Consider the following 11,078-nt stretch of genomic DNA (forward strand, 5'->3'; position numbering starts at 1 on the left):
AGGGAAGTCCCACTCTCTCCACCTGATTTAAATCGAGGTATTCTGTGCCCCAAATCAGCATTCACCCTCGTAGTAACAACAGTTTAGCCTGAAACTGTTGGACCCTATCAGAGATGAACCTTGTTAGCAGTTGAAATAAACAAGGGCCAAACAGGAGGCCGAACAGGATGGTCATTTCCGGGCCCAGAAAAGGAAGGCAAAATTTGGGGTGACGGCTTCAGGGTGTGTGACTTTTTTCTGATCGGTTGGTGGTGAGGTAACAGGGCGGTGCTCCAGGACTCTTGTGTTCAGCCTGAAGTTACCATCCTTCACCTGGGTGGGGGCCTTAGTTCCTGCAGAAGAACTCAGAGAGATTGTTATGCATACTCCTTGAGGAGGAACCAGGACCCTGCCCCAAGGCCATACCATCACTGGCCTGCTCCTCCCCTGTTTCTATATCCCCACCATTCCCTGATTAGCAACTGTTTGAATCTGCTCTTTGGAATTCAGGGAAGGTCAAGGAGGCTGAATGAAGCCTATTCCTACAAACAAGAAATAGGGGGCACAGAAAGGATTTGTATTCCAGAGCCCAACAGAGTCCTGCTCAGTTTCAATTCAGGGAACTGGGGTACGACAGCTCTGGCCACTCCCTGCTAAAAGGGGGACTAGTCCTGCCTCAATTTGGAAAATAGACACCGAGTTGGAAATATTCCTGAGTTCCAAGTCCTGGATCTGAGTCTTGTATGATTAAAATCTCAATCCCCTCGTGCTCTAGGGCCTGCATGCCACAACTACTGAGCCCAAGTACTGCAACTACTGAAGCCCACGCACCTAGAGCCCGAGCTCCACAAGAGAAACCACCGCACTAAGAAGCCTGCGCACCGCAACAAAGAGTAGCCCCTGCTCGTCACAACTAGAGAAAGCCCATGCGCAGCAATAAAGATCCAAAACAGCCAAAAATAAATTTAAAAAAAATTAAAATCTCAATCCCTTGGTCCGCCATTTTGGTGTAACAGACCCAATTAGAAGTAGTTGGGGACTTCCCTGTTGGTGCAGTGGTTAAGAATCTGCCTGCCAGAACACTCTATGACATAAATCACAGCAAGATCCTTTTTGACCCACCTCCTAGAGAAATGGAAATAAAGACAAAAATAAACACATGGGACCTAATGAAACTTAAAAGCTTTTGCACAGCAAAGGAAACCATAAACAAGACCAAAAGACAACCCTCAGAATGGGAGGAAATATTTGCAAATGAAGCAACTGACAAAGGATTAATCTCCTAAATTTATAAGCAGCTCATGCAGCTCAATAACAAAAAAACAAACAACCCAATCCAAAAATGGGCAGAAGACCTAAACAGACATTTCTCCACAGAAGATATACAGACTGCCAACAAACACATGAAAGGATGCTCAACATCTTTACTCATTAGAGAAATGCAAATCAAAACTACAATGAGATATCATCTCACACCAGTCAGAATGGCCATCATCAAAAAATCTAGAAACAATAAATGCTGGAGAGGGTGTGGAAAAAAGGGAACACTCTTGCACTGCTGGTGGGAATGTGAATTGGTACAGCCGCTATGGAGAACGGTATGGAGGTTCCTTAAAAAACTACAAATAGAACTACCATATGACCCAGCAATCCCACTACTGGGCATATACCCTGAGAAAACCATAATTCAAAAAGAGACATGTACCAAAATGTTCATAGCAGCCCTATTTACAATAGCCCGGAGATGGAAACACCCTAAGTGTCCATCATCGGATGAATGGATAAAGAAGATGTGGCACATATATACAATGGAATATTACTCGGCCATAAAAAGAAATGAAATTGAGCTATTTGTAATGAGGTGGATGGACCTAGTGTCTGTCATACAGAGTGAAGTAAGTCAGAAAGAGAAAGACAAATACTGTATGCTCACACATATATATGGAATTTAAGAAAAAAAAATGTCATGAAGAACATAGGGGTAAGACAGGAATAAAGACACAGACCTACTAGAGAATGGACTTGAGGATATGGGGAGGGGGAAGGGTAAGCTGTGACAAAGTGAAAGAGCGGCATGGACATATATACACTACCAAACGTAAGGTAGATAGCTAGTGGGAAGCAGCCGCATAGCACAGAGAGATCAGCTCGGTGCTTTGTGACCGCCTGGAGGGGTGGGATAGGGAGGGTAGGAGGGAGATGCAAAAGGGAGGGGATATGGGAACATATGTATATGTATAACTGATTAAATTTGTTATACAGCAAAAAAAAAAATAAAAAATAAAAAGTAAATTAAAAAAAAAGAGAAATTACAAAAAAAAAAAAAAAAAAAAAAAGAATCTGCCTGCCAGTGCAGGGGATGTGGGTTCAAGCCCTGGTTCAGGAAGGTCCCACATGCCGCAGAGCAACTAAGCCCGTGCGCCACACTACTGAGCCTGTGAGCCACAACTACTGAGCCCACGTTGCACAACTACTGAAGCCCATGCACCTAGAGCCCGTGCTCCACAACAAGAGAAGCCACCGCAATGAGAAGCCCACACGCCGCAACAAAGAGTAGCCCCCACTCGCTGCAACTAGAGAAAGCCCGCACGCAGCAACGAAGACCCAACGCAGACATAAATAAATAAATTAATTTACTTACTAAAAAAATAATATAGCTAGCAGTATTAGTAAGCTCACAAGTAAGAACTTAAGTCAAGAATTTCCATTAGGTGCGGCCCAGTATATCCCAGGTTTTCTTAGTCTGTTCTGTACCAATCCTTATCTTTAAGGGAAATAATATATTGGCACTGTCCATAAGGCACCCAGCCCAGTTTCCTAGTGTTACTAGGCTGGTTATCTCTAGTATAGTTTAATTGTCCCCAAATAAAGTCGCCTTTAAATTTAAATGACCATAGCCTGGTGTTGACCTCCCTGTTGCAGATCATGGAGCATGTGAGCTTCGTCCAAAGACAGATTACTGAGTTAAGCTTCAGAAACAAACTTAAAGTGTCCTTTTAATAATTCAATTAAAACTTTACAAATTAAGTCTGATTAATTGATAAAAGGCTTCCCCGGACCAGGAAAGCAAAGCCAAGGGCTTGTCACAGATTTAGGTGAATTCCTCCCTTTTTAAGGTCCACAAAAATACCTTCAGATTCCTGCACCTGTTAGGAGGTGGCCTTTCTAATTTATCTGATAAAGCTGCTAGGAACCCAAGAGTTTCCAATCTCTGGAGGGGTCAGGTAGAGAGAAAAGAGAAATGTTTCAATTCTGCTTACAAATGTGTAATTTACCAAATTGCTATAAGTCATAATTAGTTTGAGGGGAAGGGTTTCTTTGTATCTGGAAAACACAAATTAACAGCTAGTAATGTTTCAGATAGAAACATAAACATTACAACTATATTCACCAGTCCATTCAGTAACTAATCCTCTTAAACTTTTGATGAAGCATCAGGTTTCCTTAAGATTCTTTAACTTCTTACCCAGTTCCCCAGGATAATTTGAGATTTATCAGAGTACAACAACTGTCTATAAATGACAGAAAGACTTAAAAAGTCACAGTTAAACATCTGATCACAATGTAATTGACAAAAGAAACTTACTGCTGTGACATGCAACATTTTAAAATAACTAGAATTATGACTGGCAACATTTTACTAGGACATACTAGATTTTTAGGAATTCCATGTAATTTCTAGGATAATAACATCCATACAGTATATATATATACTTTTTTCAAAATAAGAAAGACTTTATTTGAAGACAAAACAAATAGCACACACACACACACACACATTCAAATGCAAGTAAGAGAGTTCACTGGGTTTTATAAAAGAGAAAGCTGCACTCAGGCACCAATTAAAATTGGAACCATTGAAGAGATGCCCCCTGCTTGTGGTGACACAGGTACAACATGTGCTTGTGAAGAAGTTGTTCTGCGGTGGCATAAATGTGGGAATGTGGGACAAAGTGATACAAGGCAGAACAGCAGGTGGGCAAAAGCTTGAAGACCCTTTTCTCCACTCTAACGTGCTCTCGTTCTGCCCTGGGGAATTAAAGCAGTCAGCGGGTCACCTTACAAAGAACCTCAATTTCAAAGAACACTTTCAAAAGGTGAAAATAGATTCAGAGTTATTATTAAAGTCATACAGAGAGGTCAGTGGGGGAAAAATAATTTACGTTCTCAAAAACCAGGCTTGGGCTTCCCTGGTGGCGCAGTGGTTGAGAGTCCGCCTGCCGATGCAGGGGACACGGGTTCGTGCCCCGGTCCGGGAAGATCCCACATGCCATGGAGCGGCTGGGCCCGTGAGCCATGGCCGCTGAGCCTGCGCGTCCGGAGCCTGTGCTCCACAACGAGAGAGGCCACAACAGTGAGAGGCCCGCGTACAGCAAAAAAACAAAACAAAACAAAACAAACAAACAAAAACAAACAAACAAAAAAAACACCAGGCTTCACACAACAGCAGGCATGAAATCGAGTTCCATGTGCTTGTGGTATAAAAGATGACACTGATCTTGGTCTTCCCTGGTGGCTCAGTGGTTAAGAATCCACCTGCCAATGCAAGGGACACGGGTTCGAGCCCTGGTCCGGGAAGATCCTACATGCCGCGGAGCAACTAAGCCCGCGCGCCACAACTACTGAGCCTGAGCTCTAGAGCCCGCAAACCACAACTACTGAGCCCGTGTGCCACAACTACTGAAGACTGCACACCTAGAGCCCATGCTCTGCAACAAGAGAAGCCATGACAGTGAGAAGCCTGCACACCACAACAAATAGTAGCCCCCGCTCACTGCAAATAGAGAAAGCCTGCGCACAGCAACGAAGACCCAACACAACCAAAAATAAAAATTAATTAATTAATTTAAAAAAAGATGACACTGATCTTAATAAAGGCTGGTCTTCTTCATGATACACAGGAACTCTTGCTCATTGACTTCTCCATCTCCATTACTATCAGCCTCATCAATCATTTCCTGCCCCTACTCATCAGTGAGGTTTTCACCCAACTCCTTGGCCACACATTTTAGAGTTTTGAACGATATCTTCCCAGTTTCATCATCATTAAGAGCGTCAAAGTTTTCAGGATTTCTTCTTTGGTATCTTTCTCAGACATTTTCTGACTCATCACAGTCAAAAAGTAGCTACAGTTCATTTTTCCTGTCCCTTCCTTATCAATTTCACTTATCATTTTCTTATCTCTTCTTTCTTGGGTTCAAAGCCCAGTGCCCTCACTGCCACCTTAAGTTCCTTAACATCAATTGTCCCAGTTCCGTCAGCATCAAAGAGATCAAAAGCTTCTCGAATTTCCTGTTTCTGCTCTTCAGTAAGCTCCGGTTTAGGACTCATCCTTTTTCACTGAGCAGTTGATGCCATGTTTGTCTTCTTAAGGTTAGAGGTCATCGCAGATGGACTCCACTTCCCGTTCCATACAGTATATTTTTTAAAAAGTTTATCACTCATGTAATAATGCTCTCCATGTATTGTAATTTAACATACTGATGAAATATTTCTCTGTGAGATGCTTCATGGGTCTTCTAAAGCATCTCGAACTTAGCTGGAGGTCAAAAGAACTGTAATTAAAATTTGATATTTGGAAAGTTTGTCAGAAAAATATCAAAAGGGTTTAGAACACTCAGTCAGATAGGATCACAGGTCACTGTGAAACAATAGTTATTCACTTAGCCAAAGTAACAATAAAAGATTTCAAATGCAAATACAGAACAGATCGCTTAAAAGGTAAAGAAACTTAAAATCTGTTATCAAAGGCAGTTCAACATTTTAAGAAAACTTGTTCTCTTAACAGAGAGAAAAGCCAAATTCAAGTTTTGTACCAGCTTACTTTTAAAATTCATTTAATCAATTAAATTTATTCTAAACTTAGCCAGTCCTGACCATGCACAAAACTCCTTCCTCAGGGTCCACTTCCCACAAATCTTCCATCACTTTCTGTATCCATCACTTTTTCTTCCATCCAGAAACAACCAGCTCTCAATCAGACTTACTTTCTTTTCACTAATAAAATGCAATTCTATTCCTCATACCTTTTTTTTTTTTTTGAAAGCAGAGGGAGTTTTATTTTATTTATTTATTTATTTATTTATTTATTTTTGGCTGCGTTGGGTCTTTGTTGCTGTGTGCAGGCTTTCTTTAGTTGCAGCGAGCAGGGGCTACTCTTCATTGCAATTCATGGGTGTCTCATTGCAGTGGCTTCTCTTGTTGCAGAGCACAGGCTCTAGGCACGCAGGCCTCAGTAGTTGTGGCTCATGGGCTCTAGAGTGCAGGCTCAGTAGTTGTGGCACACAGGCTCAGTTGCTCTGTGGCATGTAGGATCTTCCCGGACCAGGGATCGAACCTGTGTCCCCTGCACTGGCAGGCAGATTCTTAACCACTGCGCCACCATGGAAGTCCCACGTTTGCTTTCTTATAGGGAACATCTCAAGGTGGCGCCAAACCTATTCATTAATAGTCCTAAATATCTTTAGTTTCTCTGTTTAGTAATTGATGTCTCAGTATCTTATTTTATTTGGGATTTATTTGGGAATGACACAGCTATTCAACAAACTTCCATCATTTAACTTAACACAACGGTAAAATTTCACATTATCAAATATCTGGAAAGATCATCCTCAAGTAGACATTTCTAAAACATAATTATTCCTAAAAAGTTCATCTAAAAGCTCTTATCTCACTTGCATTTAATACACTTATAAAAATTTCATCATACCAAGTTATTTTTCTTGCTGAAAAATTTGCAACAGATATAATAATGGCTTATTTGACTTCTATTAAACCCAAGTACAATAAAGGTATTATATTTGATGTTGAGGACTCTAAAGACATGTCTATATTAATTAGATCAACAAACTTAAACATTAATACCAGGTATTAATTAAATACTGAATATTTCCCAGTTCACATGAACCTAAAATTAATTCTGGCCAGTTACCTTCTGTGTTTTTTTGAGAATTTATGTAAGTGCTTAATTTCCTTTAATCCAATTAAGTAGAGCTCACTTACAAATTAATTTTGTTAATACCACCCAAAGGTAAAAACAAAGATAATGCACACATAAACATATAGACAGATACAACCAGAGGTCTCATAGCCTCATTTCTAAACTCAGTCATGAATCAGGTATTACAACATAAAACTCACTAGCTTATAAATAACAGTTGGAATAGGTAAAATTTAAAAGTGTTCTTACCTTTTTTTTCCCCTCAGTCTCAGCAATTAGAGATGGTCTAGATAAGATAAGTGATCCTGAGAGCCCTGGTCTCAAGGCACAGGGAGAGAAAGTCAAGTTCTCCTACTAGGACTTGTTCCCTCAGGGTCAGAATTCTGAAAAGACGTTTTATCAAGCTTGCTTTTACTAACTATATATGCAGAAAGAACCAGTTTTGGAATTTTCAAGAGTTTTACCTAGACCAACTTTCCCTGGAGTCTAAATAATATGGTGGCCACACAATGTTGTAGTAAAATATCTCTTTCTTAGTTATAGGTTCATAGCTAAAATCTTTCCAGTCAGACAGAATTTGCCCAAGAGGGCTTCACAGGGGAACAGAACTAGAATTTCCCATTTCACAAGGCAGAATGGCCATCACAAATCACAACACAGAACACAAAGCATAAAACACACACAGGCTCGGCCATCCTAATCAGTCACTCCCTTAAATACAAGATTGCAGTCTCTCAGAAAACTTCCTGCAGAGACACAGAACTTCAGATCCGAGTACTGACAGAGTAAAAGGAAATATCTCGGGTCTTCGGAGATTTCAAAGGGAGAAAAAGAGGTTGAAAGAAGAGGGGAAGGAGGGGGATAAAAGGGAGATGGCCTTACGGATATCTTCTGCCACCTGCAGATGCCCAGGTGTTACCGGACTTCTCCCTGAGCTTCCAGGAAGGGAGGATGGGAACTTGGCCCTACCAGAAACCAGAAACCAGATACCACATACCACATACCAGACCAGAATTTGAGTTCTCTGCCCACTGGAGGTGATCAGGCTCCGACCCTCAGATTAGGCTGAGGCCCTTCAACTAGACCCCTGCGTACAGGACCAGGACAGAAGAAAAAAAGGTAGGATAGGAGGGGTTGAAAAGAGGAAGGGAAGAGGGAAGGGGAAAGAGATCAATAAGGTCTCTTGTTCCTTACCTGGTCAGGGCACTCTGGCCAGTCATCTGTGTCAGAAGGAGACCAGGGACAAAAGGGTCCCGGTTGCGGCCTCTGGGTCTGGTCTGTCGGCAGGCGAGCTGGTCCCTGAGTACCCCGAGTGGCCAGGATGTCAGCCGTAGCGAAGAAGAGGCCCACCAGAGTCACCATTTGCTGCAGGAAGGGGGACCCCTTCCAGGGCCCGAGAGTGGGCTCTTGTCTAACACTTGAAAATGAATTGTCCGAGGAGACACACGTGCTGACGAAGCAAGAGACTTTATTGGGAAGGGGCACCGGGGCAGAGAGCAACAGGGTAAGGGAACCCAGGAGAACTGCTCTGCTTCGTGGCTTGCAGTCTCGGGTTTTATGGTAATGGGGTTAGTTTCCTGATTGTCTCTGGCCAATCACTCTGACTCAGGGTCCTTCCTGGTGGCGTGTGCATCACTCAGCCAAGATGGATTCCAGCGAGAAGGATTCTGGGAGGTTGGTAGGACATATAGACTGGTTTCTCCTCTCTCCTTTTGACCTTTCCCAAATTCTCCCAGTTGGTAGTAGCTTGTCAGTTCCACGTTCCTTAACAGGACCTCCTGTTGTAAGAGAACTTATGCAAGTGGTTACTATCCGGCCTGGCTAGGGTGGGTGGCTTCAGTCAGTGGTTCCCCTAATAGATCTTTGGCTTGGTTGTGTCTTTTGACTTGACACCCACCAAGAGATGAACCCAGTGTTTGGGTAACAGAACCCTGGTGCCCCAGTTCCCAGGCCAGGGCTCTTTTCTTTAAACTACATCATCCTTATGTGCAGCTTCCATTATTGAATGTCCACTATGGGCCACAGTATTTGTAAAGTACTGTGAGTTCTTTACATATGTCATTTCTAATCCTCCCAATCCAGCAAAGCTTCATTCCTTGTATAAAGACATAGACACTGAGGCCAATTGCGGGCGTCAGTCTGACTCCAAAGTCAGGAGACTTCTAGTCTATCATGTGGTCGCTCAGTACTGGAAATGAGAGCAGAAAAGAGCACTGAATGGTTCATTTAAAACACACTCATTCTACATGCAGACAGTTGTTGCTTTAAGGGAAGGGTAGAAGAAAAGGAGAGAATACATTTTGGCATGCAAAGGCAAAACAGTAAATATTCTTTTTTCCTGTTCCTGGATCCTACTGCAGCTTCTTCAAAGCAAGTGAGTGTATGCATGTTGACACAGCTCTTATTTTAAAATCTTCTTTGGCTCAGTTTTCAGCTTCTTCTTTCAACCAGTCCCATGACTCTCCTCTGTCAGGCTCAGGCTCTGAGAATCTGCCTAAAATCATTATGCAGCAGTTACTGTTAAGATCCACTCTGCAAAAATAATTCAATTCTCTCCACTTCTTCTGGTTTTAGAGTATATTACCTGGCATGGCGCCATGTTAATCATAAAGGTCTTGCACTTTCAGTATACTTTAATATTAATATTTAAAAAATAGGTTCATTCTATCAGAAAGTTTATCCTTTTTTCTTAATTATTTACAAGTATATAGTTTTCTCATTTTGTCTGAAATATACATTTTTTTTGCCCCCGCCCCCACCCCTGCCCATGCCTGCCGCGTCTAAGTACATTTTGCTTTAACCTAAGTATACCGAGACTTGCCTGGTGACGCAGTGGTTAAGAATCTGCCTGCCAATGCAGGGGACACGGGTTTGAGCCCTGGTCCGGGAAGATCCCACATGCTGCGGAGCAACTAAGCCCATGAGCCACAACTACTGAGCCTGCGCTCTAGAGCCCGTGAGCCACAACTACTGAAGCCTGTGCGCCTAGAGCCTGTGCTCTGCAACAAGAGAAGCCACCGCAATGAGAAGCCCACGCACCGCAATGAAGAGTAGCCCCCGCTCACCGCAACTAGAGAAAGCCTGCGCACAGCAACAAAGACCCAACACAGCCATAAATAAATAAATAAATAAATAAATAAATCTAAGTATACCTGTTGACGTTAAAACTCCACAAGTATGAATGAATAGATAGGGAATTCCACGGTGGTCCAGTGGTTAGGACTCTGCACTCTCACTGCCACACCCTGGTCCAGGAATTATAAAAATCCCACAAGCCGCAAGACATGGCCAGAAAAAAAATGGATATTATTTTAAACTTGCTTCCTTAAAAAACACCAGGTTATTGTACTTTGGTTATTTGCAAATAATCAAAACTAATTTAGAAACTTCACATTATCATGGCTGTGCAAAAAAGAAAATTATACTGCAATGCAAGAAGCCTGCCAAATGGGAAAAATAAAGCTCAAAGAACATTCTACTGCTGTTATAAAGCAGTGGTAAGATCTCCAATTGGGTCAAACTGACATCATGTGCCTCCTGCTGGGATGTACTGAGAAGGACCAAACATCCCTTCTGTGGTCTTTTTGCCAAAAATGCACAACCTGAATCTAATCATGAAGAAACATCAGATAGACTCAAACTAAAGGACCTTCCACAAGATGAATGACCTATATTCTTCAAAAAATGTCAAGGTCAAGAAATACAAAGTAAAGTTGAGGAATAGTTCCACATGAAAAGAAACTAAGAAGACAAGACAACTAAATCACAATTTGTGAGTCTGGACTGGATCCTAGACCAGGAAAGAAAAATAGTCATGGGAGACATTACTGGAACAATTGACAAAAGTAGAACAAGGACTGTGGATTGAACAATAGCTTTATCACAATGCTAAATTTCCTGACCTTGATCAGTGTACTGGGGTTGCATAAGAGAATGTCCTTGTTCTTAGGAATTACAGCCTGAAGCATTTTGGGTAAAGGACTATAACATCTCCAACTAACTAGTGGTTTGGGGGAAAAAATGCATGTAAACATAAAGAGAGAGAGACTGATAAATAAACAGAGCAAAATATCAACACTAGTTGTATCTGGATAAAGGGTATAAAAGAATTCCTTGTACTCTTTTTACAGCTTTTCTGTGCATGCATTTAAAATTATAT

At 41.8% G+C, this 11,078-nt stretch overlaps 1 pseudogene; it reads right to left on the bottom strand.

Annotated features, from left to right (window-relative positions):
• Window positions 1–4,836: 4,836 nt before the first annotated feature.
• LOC132482467 (centrin-2-like) lies at window positions 4,837–5,427 on the bottom strand (annotated as a pseudogene).
• Window positions 5,428–11,078: the final 5,651 nt, after the last annotated feature.

The sequence above is a fragment of the Mesoplodon densirostris genome, chromosome X (genome assembly GCF_025265405.1).
Source record: "Mesoplodon densirostris isolate mMesDen1 chromosome X, mMesDen1 primary haplotype, whole genome shotgun sequence".
Classification (NCBI taxonomy): Eukaryota; Metazoa; Chordata; class Mammalia; order Artiodactyla; family Ziphiidae; genus Mesoplodon; species Mesoplodon densirostris.